Source organism: Anser anser (genome assembly GCF_964211835.1).
Source record: "Anser anser genome assembly, chromosome: 12".
Lineage (NCBI taxonomy): Eukaryota > Metazoa > Chordata > Aves > Anseriformes > Anatidae > Anser > Anser anser.
The window spans coordinates 12,845,612-12,869,308 of NC_139733.1; the positions used below are offsets into that span (position 1 = coordinate 12,845,612).

At 46.2% G+C, this 23,697-nt stretch overlaps 1 long non-coding RNA gene across 1 annotated transcript in view; it reads left to right on the forward strand.

Moving 5' to 3' along the window:
* The window catches only part of LOC310880115, a 61,763-nt gene that overhangs the window by 34,625 nt on the left and 3,441 nt on the right, over nt 1-23,697 (forward strand). Inside the window, exons 7-9 of the long non-coding RNA XR_014571443.1 lie at nt 3,173-8,521; nt 10,830-13,098; nt 13,183-13,293. This is a non-coding gene — a long non-coding RNA (uncharacterized lncRNA). The remainder of the gene's footprint in view (nt 1-3,172; nt 8,522-10,829; nt 13,099-13,182; nt 13,294-23,697) is intronic.

A 23,697-nucleotide genomic window follows, 5' to 3' on the forward strand; every position in this document is an offset into this window, starting at 1 on the left:
GGAGTCTGACCCCAGACCTGGAGTTCTGCAGGTTAATTCCATCTTTACCATTAAACCCCTGCTTCCCCCTCAAAAGAAAATCAGGGTTAAGATCATTTTGGAACCGTAATAGAACAAAGAAATGCAAATCTCTGTAAGGAAGGAAAAACACCTTGATAGAGATCAGACACTGGCTTACATACCCTTGGGAGAACCGAAGGAAGAAGTCAGAGTTATGAGCCCTGGATGACTGGAGGAATTTTGCTCTTGCTTTAAATTTTGTTATGCTGCTTTCACTTGAAAATGCAGGTTCAAAGGAAAAAAAATATCATAACAAAACAAAACACACCAGTGCTTTCCTCTTTGGCTTCAGGGCCTCCTGTTGAGGTTCCCTCATCACCATAGAGATAATGTTGCTTGTTAGGCCTAAGACTAGCAGTTGGAATTCAAGTGGACAAAAAGACCTAAACAAACCCATTATAAATCCCCAATTACTTTCAAACTGTCAGGCTTATTAAAAAATGTAAATATCCTTCTCATTCTTGCAGAGAGTATATAAAAATGCATGAGGCTAAAAGTCAGCTGAGCTGAAAGGAGTTGGTTTCTGAAATAACTTCACTGGGAAAATGGCAGAAGTCACTCTCGGAGGGCAGAAGGAGGACAAAGCACACCTGCCTGAGCCACTGCTCTCACCCAGCCTCGCTGCTGGAGTGTCGCTGGTGCCACCCTGCCCTACTGTATCATACATCTCTTTAGATAGTTGAATATGCCTTTTTTTGGCTGATTCTCAGCTTTTTTATTTCAAGGGATAGGTATGCAGTTCCAACAGGGGGAATTTTTACCAGCTGATAGGAGTCACACCCCAACTGCAGGTGGCTGAATTTTCCCCTGTGCTTTTCAGTATTTACTGCTCACCTCAGTGGAAAAGTTTTTCTGTCAAAGTTTTCCTTCTGCTTTCTCCTCCCTTCCCTCATCTGCGAATGGGGAGAAGGTTTCTTTTGTTCTCAGATTTGGTCTTGCTCCATCTGCAGAGGTGTTTCACATGAGTCTCTTTAATGTAATGTAATATCATCTTTGTTCTCACCCCGACCTGCTCCTGGGCTCAGCGAGGACTTGCCCCAAAGCTGGGATTTTCCAGCTGTACAGCAGAGCCCTGCAAGATGGTGAGATTATTTCTGGAGGCAACCAGAGTCCTTCAATTTTCTTCAACATGAATTGTATTGAGGACCTTCTCCATTCTGTCCTCCCCCACCAAGGACAGTCCTCAGAAGGGAATGTTATCAAATGAATGCAACCTGGCCTTTAATGTGTTAGTGTCTGACAGACTCAAGAGGAGTTATTCTGGTGGTAGAAAGGGACTAGTGTTGTCTACAAACCAGGGAGAAAATCAGTATTCCTGTTTCCCCTGAATTCAAGGACAAACAGCTGGGGCACAGGCAGAAGGGCAAAATGATCCCTGGGGATCCCTGAAAGGCAAGCTGGTGTGCCATGGGTGCTGGGAGGCCTGTTATGTTCTGTAGCAAAAAATATCTCACTTGATCATCTTTCAAGTTGAAGACACAAAGAGTTTTTTGCCTGGAAGGGACCCTCGTCTGTTCTCCTGTATATCACAAGATACACACTCCATATACAAGAACATATTTCATACAGTTTGTACAGTCACCTTGTTTTGAAGCCCAGGACCTTTTTTTTTTTTTTTTTTTTTTTTTTAAGACAACATTAGTGCAAGATGCAGTGGCCCAGCACATCAGCAACTCCCTTGTGGTGTCCAGATGTGTGTGGCAGGCATCACAGCAAAGGAGAAAACAAGAAAAGAATTGTAGGCAGATTAATAAAGAAGGCTGGTAGTGAGCTTCTCGTGTGCAGAGGGGAGCAAGGAGAAAGCATTAATGTGTCTGTGTGGATGCAGGATGTCTGGGCACTGGAGCGGGCTGGGCTTTGCAAATCCACTGTTGCACTGATGTGGCACTGGTAGTTGCAGAATGGGAAGGAAGGGCAGGCCTTCAAAAGAAGATAAGGGTTTTAAATGGTGAATTACAGCATTGCTACATGTATACCGACATGTGATACAGGATTACTATATTTTATCCAATTACCTGTTTGTAACTTAGAGGTGTATACAATAAGAGAGGAAACAGTCAGCTGTTTGATTAAGGAAGGAAAACTGAAGTGATAATATAAAAAAGTATAGTTGCTGTTCTTCTCAGTCATCAACAGAGACTGGCTTAAAATGCTGCTACGCTTAAAGCTCACTAGAAAGTTTACAGAAACTGCTAAATTTGGCACTTCTGCTCATTCTCTTTGGAAAAGCTAGATAGTGGAATCCTCCTTTTCCATCCATTTGCAGATGCTTTGGCACTAGTTATATTTTTGTCTGGATGCTCACGAGAATCCAGTATTTTCGTTTCTGAACATTTGAGGGAATCCCCAGAGCCTTGGCAGCAGCATTTTCCCAGGAGAACTCCAGTTTGAGGCACAAGCACAGTGGAAGATGCGAAGGCGAAAGGTGGCCTTCTGCTCAGCTCTGCTCCGCACCAGCTTTGCCTCCAGCACTGGGCTCCTGATGTCGAGCAGTCTGCAGTCTCCTGGTGATAGCCCTCCCAGCCTGGCAATCCTGCAGGGGCCTGCCGTGTCAGAGTGCCTGAGGTGTTTTCTGCCTTGAGACTCGAGATGATGAATTTCTAGAGTGAAAGGACAAGAGTTGACTCCGTGTTAATGCCAAACTTTGAATGTTTTGACTATAAAACTGAAACACCATTACCTATTCCCCACAGAGCTCCACTCTTTCTCTCTCTCCTCCCCTTCTTCTCTCCACACTGTAGCCTTTTGTATGTCTCAGGCATTAATCCCTCGCTGCCGGGGTGTGTAAATTAAAGAATAATAGAGCTGCAGAGGCATAAGCTCGCAATGATGGGGAATGTGTTTGTCTGCTAAGAAGCAATTTCAGCGAAAATTAACTCAATTTCATCTGAAATAGTGAAGACCGGCATAAGCTGGCAGATCCCCGAGGACGGTAAAATTACTTCGTCAAAGCTCTGCTTGCTTAAATTAACCAAGCAAACACTCCAGGTTATTGGCAAGATGCAGCTAGTAACTAGGTTTTAATAAACAAAAATAGCTTTTTGGATAAATAAGGAAAGTGCAAAGTGTCTTATGTATTCTGCTGATGCTTTCATTTGTATGTCCTCAACAGCAGGACCTTCACATTCCTTCAGGAGCTTCCTTTGAGTCTCTGTGTCCGGCTGGTCCCTCTTCAGAGCCTTAGCAAACAAGAATGAACGTGAAAGTGCTCGTGGAGACGATATTAGGCAAACTTTTCCCCAGCAGCTAACAGACTGAATGGCTCAGTTTGCAACATCAAGGTGAGATAACAGCAACAGTTTTTAGGGTTATTTCTGCTTTTATTTTTATTTTTATTTTTCAAAGTCAGAAGATGACTATTATTGATTTAAATTGCATCACCTCAAAATATGATATGGTGTCAGAACAAGAATTGCTCTACACTGTCACCGATACAGCAGATTCCCCAGCTGAATACATTGCTGCCAATGGGCAAGTCAGGATGCGAGCTCTCTCCTCCAGCTAGGAGCTCAGGTCCAAGGGGAGTGAAAATTTCATTACGACAGGAAGACTGGCTCCAGTACCAGCTCAGAGAGCTTGTAAATCAGTTGAGAATGTGCTGTAAAGTTCTTTTGTTGTTGTTGTTTCTTTTTTTTTTTTTTTTCTATTATTAAAAGCTTTTCTTAGGACTGTGTTTTATGAAACCACTTTGCAGTTGGAGGTTATGATCACTAGGAAGGGCCTTCTGGAAAATGCATGTTGGGCTTATTGTTTTGCCTCCTAGTCCACAAGCACTAGGCCAGATTATTGTTTCTTTTGGATCCCATTCCTCCAGGTACTGTGATTTTTGTTTTGGGAATAGTATTCATCAGAAATTTCATTGGACAGAAGCATAATGGGCTTTAGAACCCATTCATTGGAAAGGAATATGAAAAAGCTTCTCAGAATTGCAACCTCTGTTGAATACCTTTTGTTCCTCTCCCTCCAAAGAAGTCCATCAATATTCAAAGAGCACTTGTTATTTAAAAGCTTTGGGTATGTGTCATCTCTACCCTGACTGGAAGGATGGATTGCTCCTTATTGTCCTGGCCAAATTGTGATTTCTGGCACTGGAGCTACTTCCCCTCCTGGCTCCAGGTCTCCACTGAGTGGGACCGTTAATGGTTGATCCGAGGCAAGGTTAGCTGCAAAAGCGTCAGACCAGCCAAACTAGAGGATGAGGTGGAACCCAAGCGCACATGATTTATCCCCTCCCCACTGCACTCCCCGGGTTGCTTATTTCCCCCCTCCCTTCCTACCATAAATCTCAGTATCTGCAGAGGGGAAAGCAGCTGCCTAGAAGATTTGCTGAGCCATCCACTCGTTAAAGTGTTTCACTGGCAAAGAAATACTTTCTCTTGCTGTTGCATATTTACAGTTTGGAGATTTCTTGTTAGGACAATCTGAGGTTATACTTTTTATTTGTGCTGGTTTCAGATGTCAGGAGAAGATGCCTGGCTAATAACCCACATTTACTGCCATGAACTGTAGTGCCTTGGCTTGGGAGAGAGCTGGCAGCCCCTCAACAACAGCAAAAACCAACAAAACACAGGGTAGGAAATACGGGACCAGCACCGTGTAAAATCACCTCCCTTTGGTAGGATTAATTGCAGAAATGCCACCAACTTGTCATTAAATCCAACAAATGCATTTGGAGCAAGGGATAAATCGCCCAGCAAGGCAGTGGCTCATGGGGACAAACGTGCCCCACTGAGACATTTCATTGCAGCTCTCCTCCATCGGGCTGTCTGTCACTTTTATTTCTTTTCGCCATTAATGCAGTGGCTGTGGTCAGAAAGGTGCCGGCTTTAAAACAACAGCATCGAAACCAGCTAGGAAAATAATAAAAGCCCTGCACTATCACCAGCCAGGCCGGCTGCTTTTGCAAAGCTGCTATCTGCTCCCTGCATGCTGCTCCTGCGTTGTATCTGCTCCCTTCGCTGATAAGACCCGGTTCATCTATTGTCAGCCCCGCTGAGCCAATCTAGCTGCATTCGAGCGAGCTGGATTTTGTTCTGCATCACGTATCAATGACAACTTCCAGCTATGGCCTTGCTTTAAAAACCTTGCTGGTGAGGGTGCATGGAGCTCGAGGAGCGAGGCAGATCTCTGAGCACAAAGGGAATTCAAAGCGGCTCGAAAACAGGCTTTGAAAACATAGCAAATGTGCTGTGGAGGCCATCAGGAGGGACTAGATAAACATGGGACACCAGGATAGCCGCAGGCTAGGCTGCTGTAAAGTGCTGTACCTGGAGCAGGAGTGTCAGCGGGTACAAAACACAGTAGTATGCCTGCTATAAAGGCAGCAAAAAGGATGCTTTGTGATTAAGGCACAGCAGTGACACTGAGTGGCTGGAGCCTAGTGCAAGCGATCTCAGCTTGGGGCTCCCTTTCTGTCGGTGTTTGCCAGGCACCTTGACTGGAGAGGAAATTTTGCAAGGGCGTGCTGAAGGCAGCCAGGAATACAGGCAAGTCACCAGGGCCCTGCACTGAGCCCTTCTCAGCCCTGGGGAAAGTCTCCACCGTGGTGCGGCCGTCCCTGGGGTGGGGAACAGAAGGGACTTGCCTCTTGAGTTGCAGATAGACGGTCTCTAACTAAGCAGGCCTTGAAGAACTACAGTAATTCGAATAATAAATAAAACGTAATCTTCAACTACATTTTTATTAATAGGATTACACATTTTAAAATCAAATTACTTTGATACTCTCGGCTCAGGAAAGTCAAGAGTTAGGGGAAAAGGCAATCGCATAGGTGCTTTGCAGAGTATAAAACTGCTCAAACTGTAGTTTTTGTGTATTTCACCTTTAATGAACCTGCCATTTTATGAGTCAGCACTGATGGGAAGTGTGATGGTCTTCTTTCAGGAACACCTTGCTCTTCATCTCTGCTTGCCAAGATGTCACTGCCTTGCTCTTTGCTCTCTCAGACTGCCATGGTTTTCTCCAGCCCGTTTAGACTTTCCCTACTCAAAGATTAACCCTGCACTCTCATGTTGGATAACTTACTTCAGCTGTGGAGAAACAGCAGTACATGACAGATAAGAAAGTAATTGCACCCTGAGGAAGCATGAGGAGTGTCTGCACCATATGCACTTGCTTTACAAAACAGGAACTACTTATTAAAAGGGAGCAGCCTTTGAAATCCAAAACAGGGTGCATAGAAAAGCCACCATGGCAATAACTTCATTAGATTTCTCACATGGCTTCTTGGCGCAGTTTCTATCCTGTCCTGAATTTAGTTTTCCACCATCAGAGATGGAAATCAGATAGTGTGTCTCATTGGCTTCCTGCACTAAATGCATTGTGGCCAGACCTCAGGATAAGGGCAGAAAAGCTCTGAAAATCCACTGTGAGAAGCTTGGAGGGAAGGAAAAGGAAGGTTGGGATGAAACATCTCCAGGTGAGGAGGTGATGGTAGATCCAAGATGGGCTTTAGACCTGATCTAGACTTGTTTCTCCAGCGACATCTCCTGAGGCTGCCCAGGGGAATCACACACTTTGTTTTCCAAGGATCTTAATGATGTTTAGCCTTCAAGCTTCACCAGATGTGACTCACTGGGTGCCCCTGAAGATCAGAGGCACCCACCCAGCAGCTCGTGCTGATGTTCTTCAGGCTCACTGTGGAAGAGCCACATTAGTGCAGAGGGTTATAGGTATCCAGAAAATAAATTAGATAAAGTCATGGAAAAAAAATCCATCAAGATTTACTAACAACAGGGATCCCTCCTTTCAGGTGGGAAATGTCAGGCCTGAGGTCTCTGGGAGCAGGCGGAGTACAGAGCACAGCAGTCTCAACATCCTCACCCTTTTGTGCCCTTTCCTTGCCACTGTTAGAAACAGGACAGCAGGTTGGATGGATGTTTGGCTTTGCTCACCGTAAATGTTCTTCTCTTCTTTGAACCTCAAAGGTAAAAGTAGTCAGAGATCTTAACCAAGTGTCTTTCAGATGGGAAAAGCTTTCAATTGCTTCCAGCCTGGGGCCAGAGCAGTACCAGTGACCATGAAGTGGAAGGCTCCACATCCCGTATTAACCAGTCACGGCAGTCTTGTTCTCTCTTCTTTTCCTTGCCTTGCCTTTGCTTTTTTAAATCCTCTAATGAAGCACAAGTATCCGGAAGGAAGGCATGCTAGGGGTGACAGGGAAATGTCCTTCTGATCTCTCCTCTTGAAGGAAGATTTGGAACATTTTAATAAAGTGGATTAAGAACTCGGACACAAAAAGTAACCTGTTTCCCTGTGACGGGTGCTTTAATCTTCTCCCTGAGCTGCTGACAAAGGCTTTCCTTAAAGAAACCTCCTGAACACAAAAGGGAGAATAAAAGAATGGGAGAACAGACTGAGAAGTGCAAGATGTTTAAAAGCACCCAAAAAATGGAGCCGCTTGGGTGTTAATTGTGTTCTCTTTTCCCAGAGCCTGTTTTCCTCTTTCGCTTCCGATTTTGGATCAATGCTAGAGGCTGCAAAGCTAACCCAAGGAAGGAAAAAGCCTTTGATTAGACAATCTGAGTGGTAAAAAAGGTATTGAACAGAAAGTGCAGTCAATGAGCTGCTCAATACAACAATTAGAAGGTGAAACTTTTTCTTTCCCTTTCGAAGCAAGACACACCTCTGCTCTGCTGGAAGGAGGTGGGTGGGAGGAATTTTTCCCATTCTGGTGCCCAATTGTCTCCTGGACCTATTCCATTTCAAAGAAGAGTATGACCTATAAAACTGGCCCGCTTTTATATCACCCAAAGCAGCCTATGAAACTATCTGGCATTTAAAGGGACAATCCTGGTGTTTTCAGCAACAAGCTTTCCATGACAATCAATTAATAAACTAATAAAAGGATGTAGAAAAATGTTATCTGTGCAAGTGTTGCTGGAGTATTTCTAATTAAAGAATCTTTCCAGCACTGCTGGCAGTGTAAATGGTTATACAACCAAAGTTTTGCCCAGATGGGGAACCCCACTGTTCCATGGACATGACGTGGGAATTAAATCTGAGTTGGTTGATTCGACATGCCAACACGGTAAGTTCATTTCTTTTCTTCCCATCTTGATGGTCAGAATCATTATTATAAAGCTAAAGCTAGATATTTATTTATTTTGTTTGTTTTTCCCTTCCCCACTAGGGTATTTTCAAGCTTGGGAGCATTTCAAGGTGTTGTGGGTGGTTCAACACGCAACTCTGGCCAACAGCCAGTGGCACTTGGCAAGAAGGCCACAACGTGTGCCCTAGGGGGCTTTGCAGACTTATAACTTTGCAAGTCCTGCAGTGCTAAGAGTGGTGTCAGTCTCTTGGGCTTCGTTTGGAGCTGAACTTGGTTCAAGAACATGGTGTCTCCTTCAGTCTGGACCATGTCTACTCCAATCCAAGACAGACCCAGAGCTGCACTTGCTGAGGCTCTGCCAGGGACAAAAGGTGCTATCGCAGGCTCTCTCTGAACATGGGCAAGCAGAAGGTAAGTGTGAGCCAACTCTTTTGCCCACCAGGCAGCCACAGCTATCAAAGCAGCATGAGTCCCAGGGGGGCCTTATTTATTCTTGATGCTTCAATTTAAGCTTGTCTTTGCTGCCTAGATCTCACAGCAGGAGGGGAACTGAGGCGTTTCTGCATCTCTCTCCCTCACAGCTTCAGATACATCTACAGCCATTTATAGACAGAGATCATGGTTGCCGAATGAAAGCTGGGTTCACATTTTAGCTGTATCTACTTTTGTGAGATGAAATCTCTCATTTTTGCCCTCTCACCTCTGAGAGGCTGAAGCCATTCCTTCCAGTCCCCGAGAGGGTTTTGTTTTCCGGTTCTCCCTCCAAGCATCAACTGCCTGCAAAGAGCTGGGGCAGGAAGGGTTAACCTCCATTTCCCTCACTCCCTACCATGAAAAAATGCACAGAGACTTGTCCACACTGCTGCTTCCCTTGTTCTGCTGTGTAAAGGGAAAGAAAACCCCAAACAAACCAAAGATAAAAACCCGGCAGGTTTTATAGATCAGCAGCCAAAGAAAAAGCAGGGACACGGAGCAGAGGGCTGGGGAGGAGAGCCCTCAGCTGGCCCCACACAGGGCTTCCCGTTCACATCTTTCACTGTATCCTCTACCCGCCAATAAACACTGCTAAGCCCGAGAATCACCCCGCATCACAGAGCACTGCACCTCATTCCCATACGTCGCCCATATTCTCCCTTTGGTGCCAAGAGTTCTCTACAGGGCAGCCAGCAGCCCGCTGCCACCCAACACCTTCCTGCACAACGCTGGTGCCCTGCCTACTAGGACAGATTCACAAACTACTCATTACCTTTACTTATGCCATTTTCCCCTTTCTACCCACCCTTGCTAATATCCTGCCCCTCCTCATCTTTTTGTGCACCGTCTTGCCCCAAACTGTCTTTTTTTGGGGGTCTTATTTTTTTTCTGATTTGCAGAAAAAGAATGAGTCCAGGAGCTTTGTGAGTTTTGTTTTCAAGCACACATTTTGTTTTGATAAACGGCATTGTTTTGTCTATAGAAAAGTATTAACTGCTTACATCTATTTTCTCAAAGACCGCACATGAATATTAAAAGGGATTTATTCCTACAATGGCTTCGGGCAGTTGAGTAATCCATTATAGGCTGTCATATCACACTGTGGTAATGTGAAAAGCTGGGAGTCCCTCCAATAATATTTATTAGCAATACAGGCACATTTTCACTTTACAGGTTTTTTTCTCCCTTCCTGTGATAAGTTCACATATAAAAATATTCATTAGTTTCTTTAAGCTGTTGCTTGATTTTAATTATGACTGTGATAATGATGATTTAAAACAATAAGTGAATTTCACGCAGGTGATAGTGACCTGGTTTATTGCATTTACTACAATAATGCTTAATTTGAGGCCCCCAGGCCACCTGGACATTTCATGTCGGTTGTGCTTTCCTCCCTCCCCGGGGTCTCATGCAGGCACAGCAATGCAGGAGCACTACAGCTCTACTGCTGCAGACCCCACAGTCCTGCTTTGGGCATGGGGCAAAGGGAGTTAGGAGGGTGCTAAAAGGCTTATCTCCTTCCCCTATCAATGTCAAAGGTATGCAACAGTCATGTGTCGGAGAGGGGTCTCCATATGAGACTGTAACCTCACCACGTGCCCCCCCCCACCTCTTGTCCTCACAATTCAGCTGTGCTGTAGTCATTTTGGTTTGTTTTTCTTTTGGCCTTTTCTTTTGACCCCCTCCTATTTTAGTTTGATCTTTTGGTTACTTTAAGTTTTTCCTGGTGTTGCCTGGTCTTCACCTACCCACACCAGAATGGGAGTTGTTCCTGCTCCCAGTGACACCGAGGCACAGCAGAACCTCCTCCCGTGTTAGTTACTCCAGGCGGATCTCCCAGAGAGGTGCTGAGCCACGAGGGTGGGCTCCAAACTGCTTTGTTGTTCCCCTGTGGAGCCAGCCAGGAGTCCAGCGAGGACAGCAACTGCAGTGACACAGCCACTCGTTCCACCGGGCCCCGAGCCAAGACCGGCTCCTTATTTCACAGGAGTTGTTGAGCTGCTGCCAGAGGCTAACGAATGGTGGTCAACACTGAACTGACCTTCCTCTGAGCTCGTGATCCCAAGGCAAAGAGCTCCATTTATCCAGAGCCCACTAGTGCCAATCAGCTCTTCTGCATCACCTTCAGTTGGATCTGGCTAGGAGGGCAGCTTGTTAAATGGTTTTGTTGTCCTCGGATGGACGCAGGCGCACAGAGAAAACACTTGCCTTCATTTCTTGCTTGCTCCTTCTCGTTATACACCAGATATGAGCAGACCACAACCTGCTGACAAATACATGCTGAAGGTGGAGCGTGTATAAGGAGTCATGACAGGCTGTACTGGCCGTCGTGAACTTAGAAGTAGCCTGGGGGACAAAAGGTTTGATTCTGAAAAGAAGATCTTGGTTGAGTGGTGTTACTTCCTGTGACGGATGGGTAATCTACAGCAGTTTTGAGGAGTGAGTATCAGTAAATGGGTTGTTTGTAGGATTGATTAGTCCCCATGGTTCACCCAGGGCTTTGCAAGCCCTGCAGAGTTCTGCAAGTAAAGAGGATTTTTACTGTGTGTGTAGAGAGGGGATGGAGAGGCTAAAGAATGGGTGGAAAAGAGGCTTAGGAGCATTAATGTTGTCCTCTACCTTACCCCAACCGGCTCTAGCCTTTTCCTGTGGTTCACAACTGTGTTTCTTTTTTTTGGCTTTTACCTCCTATGGGTAAAAACCCTCTTCTCCTCTCAGTTGTCACTGCCCTGCTTTGTGGATAAAATGTCTGCTCTGAGATTATGGCAGCACAAGTCAGCTTGTGTTTACACATGTGGGACCAACATCTGCAGGTGGGGTTGTGCATGTGTGTGAATGCAGATGGTCCGTGGTGTGGGTGGGAGGATGGGAGTGTGCACTAAAACAGCAGGGCTCACCTTCATGGCCCCTTTGTAACTCATTCTTCAGCCAAAACTCCCTGGCCAATACTTGTGACATAATGATAATCTCCACAGCAACCTATTAAGATTATACAAATAAACCCTTTCAACATTATTACACTGCACAGAGGAGGAACAGAGTGATGAACAACAAGGGGCTAGGGGAGAAGAAATAGTTGTGTAGACAGTCAAAGACATCTAACTGGTCATGAAGGGAGTAATGACCCTAAATTACTTGCAAACAAACAGGGTATTATCTAAGATCCCTTATTTGTTAATAGTAATAATTAAGAAGATGGGGTCTCAGCAAGTATCCAGATAGACAGTTCTCTTAAGGAAGCTTCTTATGGCTCAGACGGTAGTGTTCAAACTTGCAAATCAAACCCAGGTTGAACATTTCTGGATACCAAGAGCTGCTCAGAGCTGGTGGGCAAGACATCTTTTCATGCCTTGTAAAGTATTTATTTCTTCAAATACTTTGGCTTTGGATGAACTTCTTTGGCTCGGTATTGAAGTGTGACCAACTTGCATGGACTGGATGGTTTCAAAAGGAATTGTCTTGGTTCCTCAGGTGACCTCTGAGCATCCATGCACAGCTCTCTGGGAGGGGGTGTTACAGTGGGGCCTACCAGTGGGCTGGCTTTCTGAGGGTGATGGCCAAGTAACACCTTAAAGACTGCTTAGGGGAGGCAGAAAAGAAGTGGACAGCTTCCTCATGTCTTCACTTTTCAAAGTGAAATGAAATTCTGCATCCCCAAAGGTGCTTCTTACCTGTCTCCCTGTTCCCAGTACTCTCCATTTGCTCTGCCCACTGCCCTGGTCTCCAGCCCCTGCCAGAAGAAGCCTCTGTACCTCGGTTTGCTGTGTTGTGGCCAACAACCAAGGCTGAACAAGGTCCTGCTTCCTCTCCCCGCATCCCTGCCTGCCACCGAGCTGCTTCTGAAATCTGAGTGGAATCAATATACAGCAGCACATGGCTTTATTAAACACATCTATTCTCTCTGGATGGCTGCAGAGGACTTCAGTCTCCTGTTCTATGTGTAAATCCTGGCATGGAGTTTTTTCTTATTCCCTCACCCTCTGTTGTGGTTGTACTTTCCACGAAATCCCAGCACGGGATGTACATTGTTCATTTTCCCCTGTGATAGCATGATAAAATCCCAGCTCGAAATGGCCACAACAGCAGTTCTGTTGCTTGTTCTGCACCACCAGGTTTGACTTCAGCAGTGGACCTTGCCTTCAAGAGCAGTTGGAAACCCAAGACCCGGTGCCTGAGTGCTGTTGTGGACGCAAACCTGAGTGCATTAGGCTGCAAGAGAAGTAGCTGAGTGAGCAAGTTGTTCCCTGAGCCAGCCGCAAAGGACTCATTAGCCAGCAGCTATTTAGGTAGTGGCACTGCAGCAACTCTCAGCCGGAAAAGGCTGATTTGTGGCAGTTTCCTCTCCACACTGAGAGTGCACTGATCAGGAATATAAATACCGTTAATCCCCAGCGTTAATACCAGCCACTTTGATCATCTTTCCCCATTATCACTCCCTTGCTGTTAATAAAAGTGATAACCATGGGGGAGAAGAGAAGGGGGACTGGACTAATCAGTTTGCAGTTGGTGATGCTGTAAGTAAACTGTCAGGTCTGGAGATTAGGGAGCTGAGGAAACCCTGGAGAGATGGTGTTAAATAAACACTTTTGTTCATGCAGGTTGGAAAAGCGAGACACTCAAGGCAACCTGGCCTCAGTGACAGTGCCTCTGGACTATGAGGGGGAGCCCAAGATCAAATTTCTACAAGGAACTTTCTTCAATTTTCTAAGGTATGCCTCCTTTTTATCTGGAGCTGTTGGCTGGGTGGCTTCCAAACTTGCTTGAGTTGGTGGGAAAGGGGCAGGGAGGGCCCTGTGTTCCCAACCAGGTACAGCAATTTGTGGGTTCCTGCTCCATCCTCTTTCTTTAGGTTCACACATGCTCTGAGCCACCCAGCTACATTGGCTTGGGGTCGTACCAATGAAATCACCCCCAGGCTTTGGAAAGCCTTTTCTTGGGTGAGGAGTGGAGAGAACATATTTCCCTGCATAGATCCTTGCTGATAGCTCAGGCAAACTAGGCAAAACAGATAGTGATTGATAGTATTTGCTTATGATGGTTCCTGATGGCATTTTGAGGAAGAATGGAGAGATAACTAATTTGCTTGCCAGAATCTTAGCTTACCTTTGAAAAAGATAATTGAGTCTCTTGCCTTCATATTCAAAAGATAAATGTGCCTTGAGAATGGCCGATTGTGTCTGATTGTGTCTGCAGAGAGCCTGAGAATAAGGAAAAGCAGGTGCATCACTAGCACATTAGTTACAAACTCTCTTGATAGGCACTTAAGTGGCCCCATTATTAACCAGCCGCTGCAGGACTGAAAGGGCAGGGACATCCCTGCCATGAAAGCACAAAGGATCTATAGGAAATCACACCTCATTCTGGTCTGGAGGAGTGTCTAGCTCACACCATACATCTGGATACAGAGCAGAACCTGGGAGAATACCAACAGCCTTTGTTTTCAGGCTGATTGTGGTTGATGGTGAAGCTGGGAGAGGAATCCAGGAGTCCCCAAGCCCTGGAAGTGGGGCAGGGTGGGAAGACATAACCCCTGCTTTTTGTGTTGAGACAGCTGGTGCTGAGGTCCAGCAGTGGAACCAGGGCTCGCCTGGACTGAATGCAAGTGGCTCTGCTCCATCATTTCAGAGCAAGACTGTGAGTGAATGGCCTGCTGCTTGCAGAGGAAGCCATGCCTGTGTCCATCTACCAGTGGGAACTCCCAAGCTGGAACAAAGCACCAGCTGGAGTCTGCCCAGTGCTCCCATTCCCTTCTTCCACCTGCTCAGCCCCATTCGCCAAGAGCCCTTCCCCAGTGTATTGTTTTCCCTTTTTCCTTTTCCTAGTGGCATCCAGCCCAGAGCTTTCACAGGAAAGGGCAAATGGGTTGGGAGTAATTTTAACAGCAAAAGGCAACTTGCAAGAGCTTCGCAAACTTCTGGATGGGGCCAGAAGGTCTTTTTTTCTGCGGCAGCTGGTCAGAGATAGCAAGAGCAAGATTCGCCTGAACCTTTGATAATTAAACTCTCAGCTGCCGAAGAGCTGGCTGCCTGGCTGCCAGATAAATGCTGTTTCCCTTGAATTAGTGTGGAGCCAAAGTGACATCCAATGGCTGGTTAGGCTCATCAAACTGGCTGTTCTCTACAGCTATCCCAGGGGACAGAGCCCAGGCGGCCATTTGCCAATGGAAAAGGCAAGTACAAATTCCAGGCACGTATCATCCTGCTGAATTTATCACATCTGCAGTTCAGGTACTTTTAGACTTCCTGATGTCATAATACTCCTTTATACAAGAGCTTTCAGGGAAAGCTCCCAAATATGCATTAGACGGAGATGTAATAAGACAGGTCCTGTATATTAAATAGCTACTGCCAGCTCAAATTCAGTCCCAAATTTAGGGTTGAAATGAATGAACTATTACAAAGCCTGACACCATCAGAAACATTCCCGCACAATTTATTTTTTGGACAGGAGTTGGAAGAAAAATTGTGGGGGTGCTATTTCTTTAGGAGGAGGGAAGTGCCACCTGCAGGGCCTGCAGACGAGGCTGGAGAGTGACAATCTGAGAGCCAAGCACTGATAAACGTGAGACTAACGCTGAGCCTCATCCCCCAAGCTGAGAGAAATTGAAAATGCAAACAAAGAGGTAGAAAGAGTGGAGAGCAAATTGGTTTTCAAAAACTCTTCCTGTTTCAGTCATCTCAGGTGCCGCTGGATTCAGAGTCCCAGAAGTGTGGCAGTGATTTTTAAGCTGACAAGGTCCCCTATGCACCAGCCAAATGTGTCAGGACAGAGAATTACTATTTCAAAGGCAATGAAGGCAGGGATACAGTTTGTTAGATGCCGGGCAGTGTCCCTGCTTGCTAAGAAAGGGCAATGTTAAGATGGACTGAAGAGCAATGTTAGGATGAGGCTAAATGCAAAAGATGACACTGAGAAAGATACAGACATCAGCAGTGGGCAGGTTGCTCATCCCACAGGGTGGTGGGAGGGGAACAAAACTTTGTCATTATTGTTTATTTTTTATTTTATTTTATTTTATTTTGTTTTGTCTTGTTTTGTTTTATTTTATTTTATTTTATTTTATTTTATTTTATTTTATTATTTATTTCAAATTAACCTCCTCCCACGGTGAATGCAGGGAGACCAACTGCTTCCTTAGGTAGCATTTCTCTTTGCTGGGTCCTGATGCTGAGAGGTCTCTGACGTGGTTGGGAAGGGTGGTGAGGGCTGGAGGAGCTGAGCTGCGTGTGACATGCCCCCCAGCGAGCTCGGGGAATGAGGAGAGGAGAGGGCTCTGCACTGGCATCGAGTGATGGAGGAGGCTGGGTGGGCTGCCAGGAAATGGTTCCTCTCTGTTGTCATTGAACACCTACTCACCAGGGCTGAAGGATCACCTGGTGTTTAAATATTAAATATCAGTAAATCAGCTGAAAGAGTGCCTGTCCAACAGCTGATGAATGTGTGCTGGTGAGGGCTGTGCTCAGGGCTGCCTGCATCTGCAGTCTCCCCCTGCTCACATGCCCCCTGCACACGCACGTGTTGGCATGAGGGCTGTGCACGGACAAATTATGAAGGCTACTTGCACTGACTTTTTGCTTGAGAAAGAGGAGATAAAAGCCTCCAGTCCCAGCAATTCAGCACTAAAACATCCATTTCAGCACAAGTCACAATGCGCCTCGGTGCTGGGAACATATATTTGTCTGCAAACCAAAACCTGTTCTTTCAAAACCGTATGTCATTGACGGATCAGCCCAGCTAATGCTGGGCTTTCTTTTGTGAAGGCCGAGCTGGAGGTAAGAGTTTTGATTTGCGTTTGCTGCTTTTAGAGCCGGGAAGAGTTTTGTTCCCAGCAGTGGTCTGTTTGGCCACCGGTACAAAGCACTGCAGCTCATGGTGATGCCATGTGAGACCATTACACCTTGGCTGACCTGCCTTGACGTTTGGATGTTCAGTAGTGCCAGCTCTTTGCTTGCAGGAGGGGGAGCTTGTTTGCCTGACCCTACCAGGGACTGGAAGGGCAACTAATGTTGACTAACGTCAAGTGGCTCTGCTACACAGAAAAAGGGTCTCCTGAGACCCCCACTAGCATGACTCACAATTAGAGCCAGCAAAGCTATAGATTTTCATTAGCAAAAGTGGTTTTCCTAGTGAAGGAGTTTGAAAGAGATCCAAACCGATGTGCTGAGGGTTAAGTAGTCTGGCAGGGCTCTTAGAGGAGAAAGGCTGGCAGCAGCTGGCATTTAACATACACGAGGAACTTAAAATGGCCATTCCCTGGTTCCTATATCCTGCTTAACTCAGGCAGCCCGCTGGGATAACAAAGACACTACAAACCAAAGATATCACTGGTAGCAGTAGTGCAATACATTACCACGTGCTGCTGTACCCAAACTTCACCCACTTAGACAGCCCACCTTCTCCAGCAGTCAAAACCAAAAGCTTGAAAAACAGCTTAAAAATGAACCCAGTCATTGGATAACCACCTTCCTAAAAGAGGTCCACTGTCCTCTGTGGCCAGGAGATAACCGTGATAAGCAATTAGCACATGAAAGGCAGCATCAGACTCTGCCCTGCTTCAGCTACCTCAGTTTTAACTCCATGTCTGGGGCCTCCTGTGGCAGCAGAAATTGTTCCACACCCTGTCACTTTGTGGCTGCACGATGCCCCGGTATGTGAGAGTTTATGTTTATACCTCAGCTTTACTGTCTTTCCTGGAGAGCTGAATTTTCTCTTGGTGAAAGCAGCAAAGCTCCACGGCAATGTAACAGGCTGTGCTGATTTACTTCAGGCAAGTTGCTGGCTCAGTTTTCTATTTTATGCTCTGGGGATATTTTTACTCTGTACCTCCACCGCGGCCTCCAAGCAAATTCAGTTTTAAACTCATCACCGCAGGGGTCTCCTAGTTTTGTCCCTGGATTGAAAGCACAGCTGCTGATGGTACAATGGTATTCTCTCATCACAGGCGATTTTGAGGGTAACTGCCCCAGAAGGTGGTGTGCAGGTGTGGGAAATCTGAGCGTCCATCCGCTCATATCAGTCCTCTTCCAAGTGGGTGAAGGCTTTGCTTATCCAGGATGGAAAGACATTGGCCTAATTGCTCTGGAAAAACTTTCAGCCAAAGCATGAAAAAATACCCAGAAAAGCCTGACCTTCTCCCAGCCTGTTCCCTTGGTAACCATCACCTTGCTGTTATGGTATTCAAAGACAACTTTTAAACTTTTCAGAGAATATAACAAGAAGGCATTCAGGCAGGGTCAGAAGGAGCTGGGAAATGAGTTTGCTTTGCTCCCAGGCAGAGGCAAGGTGTCAGGCAGGGAGGTGCCAGGCAAGGGGCAGGTTGCTATTCCCTCCTCTGGGGACTATGAGCTTGTTTTGGGGAGATACAAGCACGGCTAGGGTGCTCTCTCCCTTCCCTCCCAATTCCCCTCTTGCACAGTCAGGTTAGAGGATGGAGTCTGTCTGGGGCTGACTCCCTGACACCTCCCAGTTAAGCACTGAGGGAAGGATTTTTTCCACTTCAGTGAAATGGTGTTCTCTGCCTGCTCTGGCTTCTTGTAAGGGATGCTTTCTGCACGGCAGTTTCCTGCTCTGCTCTCCATGCAGGGTAGCATACAGCTACCTCCCTCAGGTGTGGGTTGGTGGGGGCTCTCAGACCTGGGGTTGTAGAAAAAGTAGTGCCTTTCCTCTGGAGCCTTAGGCAACCAAAATAGATTGTGGAGTCGGGCACTGTTCCTTGAACCATTTTGGACCCGTTTCTTCACAGCCACTGGTGTGCTGGCACCAAAGCACCCCAGCAACAAACCCACGCTTACACGGCTCCTTCAGGAGGATATCCCAAGAGGACAATAATTTTAATGCAGGCAATTTCTTTGTGTTAGTCTGGGAATACATAGAAACCTTCACCTTCTTTAGCTTTCTTGCATCAGGAGAGACCAGAAAGCAGGCCAGCAGAACTGAGATAACAAATTCACGTTGATAGAGAGGTCCTGATGCATCTAAACAGCATCTTACCCAGTCAGACTGCAGGATGGGTATATCCCAGTTACTGCAAAGAACAAATGCAATGGGAACATCTTGTCTAGATGGCTGTTCGGGATCCTCCACTTGTCATTGGAATATATACACAGCAACCTACAGTTGCCAGTTACTATTGCCTTGTGTCCTCCATGCATATTAAAAGCACAAGCCCGCACAAACCTCTACTCTGTCACTGCAGATATACAATACATATAAAATGTACTCCTGTATTTATTCATAGGTACATGCTCATTTATCAAAGAGGCAATCTCTGTTGGTGTCAATATAATAAAGGGTCTCTCAAAGCAGTACTGCCAGGAGCCCTTTTTCCCCAGGGACTGTAATGCTGTCATGAATATGACAACAAGTCAACATGGGATAATGCTGCATCAGAGGGCAATAATTCTGGGGACAAAAAAGGCTCTGTAAATGCAGGTTTAGGGACATAGGAAGTAATACAAGCACAGTGACTTCCATTGCTATCTTCAGGGGAGAGCATGCAGTTGCATGTTAGGTATCCTCTCTGTTTTGTATACCATCCAAGGCAGAGGGGCATGGAAGGTGTAAGTGACATTTCCCCTGCCTAGCAACAAGTATTGATAAGCAAGGGAAACCACACCTGAATTTGCTTGAACTGCTCTTGTGTGCCGGGCTCCATACCTCGTAGCAGGTTAGCACCTTCAGGAGTTGGTCTGCTCGGTGGAACCAGGCAGATGGGAGCATGCTCCAACCCAAAAGATGTGTGACCAAATTTCCTTGTAGATGCAAGCTTAGGCTGGATTTATTTTGGTGTAGTCCAGTGGTGGTCAGTTAGGCCCTCCTGGACAGACTGGCTTTGAGCAGAGGAAGGCAGTAAATCAGTGTTCAGCTTTCTATTCCACATGCACCGACATGAGTCGGTGTGACCCTGTGGGGTAACAGAGCACCAACTACTTCACGCTCACTCCTGCATTAAAAGGAGGCCTCAGATCCCTACTCATGTTCATGGGGAAGCATTATTTGTTCTGAAGCCATTATAGAGCTATGGATGATTCACAGTTTCATGTGGAGATCACACAGGACCCCTGTGTTCCCATGTCCATGAGGAGGCCGGCCTCCGTTTGTCACTGGAGTTTACCACTTGGGAGTCTGCTTGGATGATTTTCTCCATCTGACAGTGAGGCATTGGCTGTGGTTTGGGATTGCTTCTCTGTGTTTATGCTGTGGTCAGAGTCATGAGGTTTTGATCATTTCCTTTTGATTCTTGTGTATTTGGCCAAGCACTGCGCCTTTGTAAAAATGCTTGCAGATCTTGACACTTCATAAACATGAATGAGAATGATGATTTGGATCACGGTTGGTAGGATGTGCAATGTCTCCCTTGCTCTTTCCCAAAGTCACTCGCTGGGGCAGGATACCAACGATCAGGTCTCGCTTTTCTCCATCCCTGGCAATGCTCGTAATGCCTTGGTGGAGTAAAATTGTTTCTCAGAAGTGTTTGGTGGTCTTTTCTGCTGGAGGATGCAAGGACCTGGTCACTGGGTGTTTATCCTCACAGCACCGTTGTGAGATGGGGCAGTGCTGTTTTATCGGCACAGGTACTGTGGTGGAAGGAGAAGAAATGAGGATCAGTGAAGCAACACACCAAAGGTTTCATAAGGAATCTGGGACAGAGTGCAGATTTTGACCTGGTTTTCTGTGGGTCATTTCTTCTTGCTGGCTGGATGCCTGTAAGACCCAGTTTTGCTTTTCTGAGTGTAACTGCTTCGTGACACAGAAATTATTTTGGTAATGCTTCCTATGGTACCCTCCTATGCAGCTGGCATGAATTATGAACTTAAGCTGACAGGAAGACCATCTTGAAATGGCTGTCACCTGGCAAAGTCTAGAAAAGCCTGCATATGAACTGGCCTAAGGTGTTTTACCCCTTCCCCATCACAGCGACAAGCGCATTGCGTCCTGGCAGGGCAGCAGCATCCCAGGGACCATCGGTGCCAGCCAGCCTCCACAGAGAAAACGGCACGTGGTCTCAGGGAATGCTTTCAAACAGCCGTCTGGCAGAAGAGGATTCATCCAGATGAGCCTGAGAATTTATATGCACAGCTGATATTGCTGGAAAGCAGAACTGGCATGGGAATAGCTCACAAAATGGGAATGCAGGGGAATCTTCTACAAAGGCTTTTATCTCACGAACAATTCAACCAGCTTGGGTGCAGCATGAAAGAGGTTTATGCACTGAAGCAGGGGAGGGAAATGGGACTACTTCTGCTTCTGTTTATATACCTGAGAAGCCACCCTAATGATAAATAATTGCAAATAATAATCACAATATCAAAAACAGAAAGGGCAAAGAAAGAGCAGCTCCCTCCCTCCCCCTTTTCTGGTGCTGGTGTTTGAGATGTCATCTGGATATGAAAGCTGAGCCTGTTTCCAGTGGAAGGAGGATGGCAGTCAGTGTATCTTTATCACAATCTCTTTCATGCTCCAGTGAGCTTTCTACCCCGTGCAGCAGCAGCAGCACAGACAGAGATGCCAACCTGTCTCTGAGCAAACGGAGAGAATTGGGCTGAAGCCTCAGCTGATTCAATGAAGATCCCTTGGGTGTTTTTCCAAAGTTGGCTGATGGTTGCTTTCCATCCCCCTCCTGCCTTGTGCTAAGGCACGTGATGGCCAGTGCCTTTTGCCAGCTGAAAGGTCACTGTTTTTGTGCATGGAAGAATTATAAGGTTCATCATCTTCTGCGGATTATAATGCACTTTATCCTTTTTATCTGCTTCCTGCAACCTCAGCACCGGAGTCTGAGCTTGGAAGGGAAGATTGAAAGCACAGATTGCTTTTAACACTGCAGAAAAAATGTCATGTTCTGGCAGGGTGTTGCAGGGAGGTTCTGGTCCAGTCATGATGTCAGAAGCCTGCTGTGTTGATGTGCTGACCCTGATGTGAATCCCCTGAGGGTGAGCTGGGACCAGACCTTAATTCCCAAGAGATCCCCTGCAACAACAAGCATATAAGCAGCTGACACAGCTATGAACCCCACTTGCCCAAAAAGTTGACTCCTGGCCCTCCTTCCTCAGCAGAAGCTTCTCCCTGGACTTTTTAGAATTTTGTTGCATTTCATCAGCTTTAAATTTCTGCTCAGTTTTTTTTTTTGGAGAAACTGGAATCAGTGAGAACTGTTCAGAAGACCTCAGAAGGAGTGCTGGCAAATGTCACGGTCCCAGATAATGAATCATACATCAGTCTTCAAGTGTGGAAATACTCCCCATGAACACAGTGCTGACATAGAGCTGGGATGCGTGCATGTGACTCTGAGTCCCTTTGTTCAATGTGAGGACCTCTTGCCTTTCGCTTTGCTTTTCCACATCAGTGATCAGTCAACAAAAGAAGGAAAGATTAATTAGAAACTTCTGTAATGCCTTCTTTAGCTTTCATCCTCTCGATTTCTGCCCCTGAATCTTTTCTGCAGTCCCCATGTCCCAGGCTTTGAGCACGATCTGATGGCTCCATGGAGAAGCTCTTCTGAGCGGAGTTCATTTCGGCTGAAATAGGATACACGGAGGAAGGAAGGCAGAGCAGCGGAGAGCAGCGCTGAAGGAGAATTGGTTGACAAGGAGAAGTATGTGGAAGCAGATGAGGAGCACTTGGGACTTTGGATGAAAAGTAGTTCATCCCTTCTCAGCCCATTAATAAGTTAATAACTTATCAGAGATTAACTTAACACCTTGAGGCACAGAAGACATTGCCTTGTTCTCACATTAGCTTGGCTCTATTGTAATTCCTTTATCTTACCTTTTTTTCCCCCCTCAGCTATTGCATACTCACCTGGGGCCACACTAATATAACAGCATAAGATTCAATTACAAAAGACTACAATAAGAGTGCAAAATTCTCTTCCTGACATGCTGAATCAGTGCTCAGAAGCATTAATTATTGAGTGGCTAGCAGATTTTTTTTTTTAAGTTACAGTGGGAAAAAAGGAAGAACCCTATGGCACCTCCTGTGCACAGAGCAGCTGTGCTCCTGCGTAGGAAGTTGCTGGCTTTGCTGACTCCTGAGGCAAGGCACAGGCAGGAGAACAGGGACAGGAGAGGAAGAGCCAGGAGAAGATGGGGTGTTAAGAAGGAAAGGGGGGAATAAGGGGAAAGAGCGCAGAGCTGGCATGGCCCCTCCTAAGGAAGCAGCACCCTGGGTATGTTTGGCTCCTTTTATTTTCCTTATTCTAAGCACAAGGTTTTTTTTTTTTTTTTTCCTCACAAAGGAGAGTGGGGAGCCCATCTGGGGGAAAGATAAAGGTCTGGCCACTGGGTCTCAGCTCCGCATGGATGGGGAATATCCTTATCAGCCCATTTGATGTCTTCCTGAGAGCCTCAGTATTGTGTCCAGCACTCAAACATCCCTGTCCCTATCACCAGAGCTGCCAGTACCTCGAGCTTATCTCCTTGTTACAGGAGCCTCCATCTCTAGAGCATCTAAGCACATTTTACATGGTATCAACAGAGAACAAAGTGGCCCATCCTTTCACTGGCAGCTTCAGAGAAGCTGGGGTTTGAGGGGACCATGGAAATTCAGCTGCTCTTTCTTATCTGGCAAGGTGCTTGCAGATCGTGGCTTTGAGGCAAAGTAATGGGAGATGTTTATGCTCCTGCTTGCTATTTTGTGTACCAAAAAATGTGTCAGGATCCAGATAGGTTAACGCGCCTTCTTTTATCCACATCATGGAGTTTATCCAAGTCATGGAGTTTAACCTCTCCCAGTGCCTCCTCATTCTCGGCTACAGATGGATTAGGTACACTAGAGCTAAAGAAATATTTTTGCTGCACAGATCCAAGTTTAGCTCCCAGCTTCCTTGGAGCAAATCTAAAGAAACAGCACAGCTCGGGGCATGGGTTTGCCCAGGATATCCCAGAAGACAGGAAGGGTTGGCCAGTTATTTCAGCTGGAGCTGCTCTCAGCTCACAGATGCCACTACAGAGTTACATGAAGATGACAAAGACCAGATGCAATTCCCTCATCTTTCTGTCATGCCTCCCAGTTTCTATATTTAAACACGTGTATTCTGTGGGGATGAAGATTTGGCTTCGGGACACTTGCGCAGCACTGCTGCCCCGCATGGTTTTAGTCTTGTGCTGAGATGCACA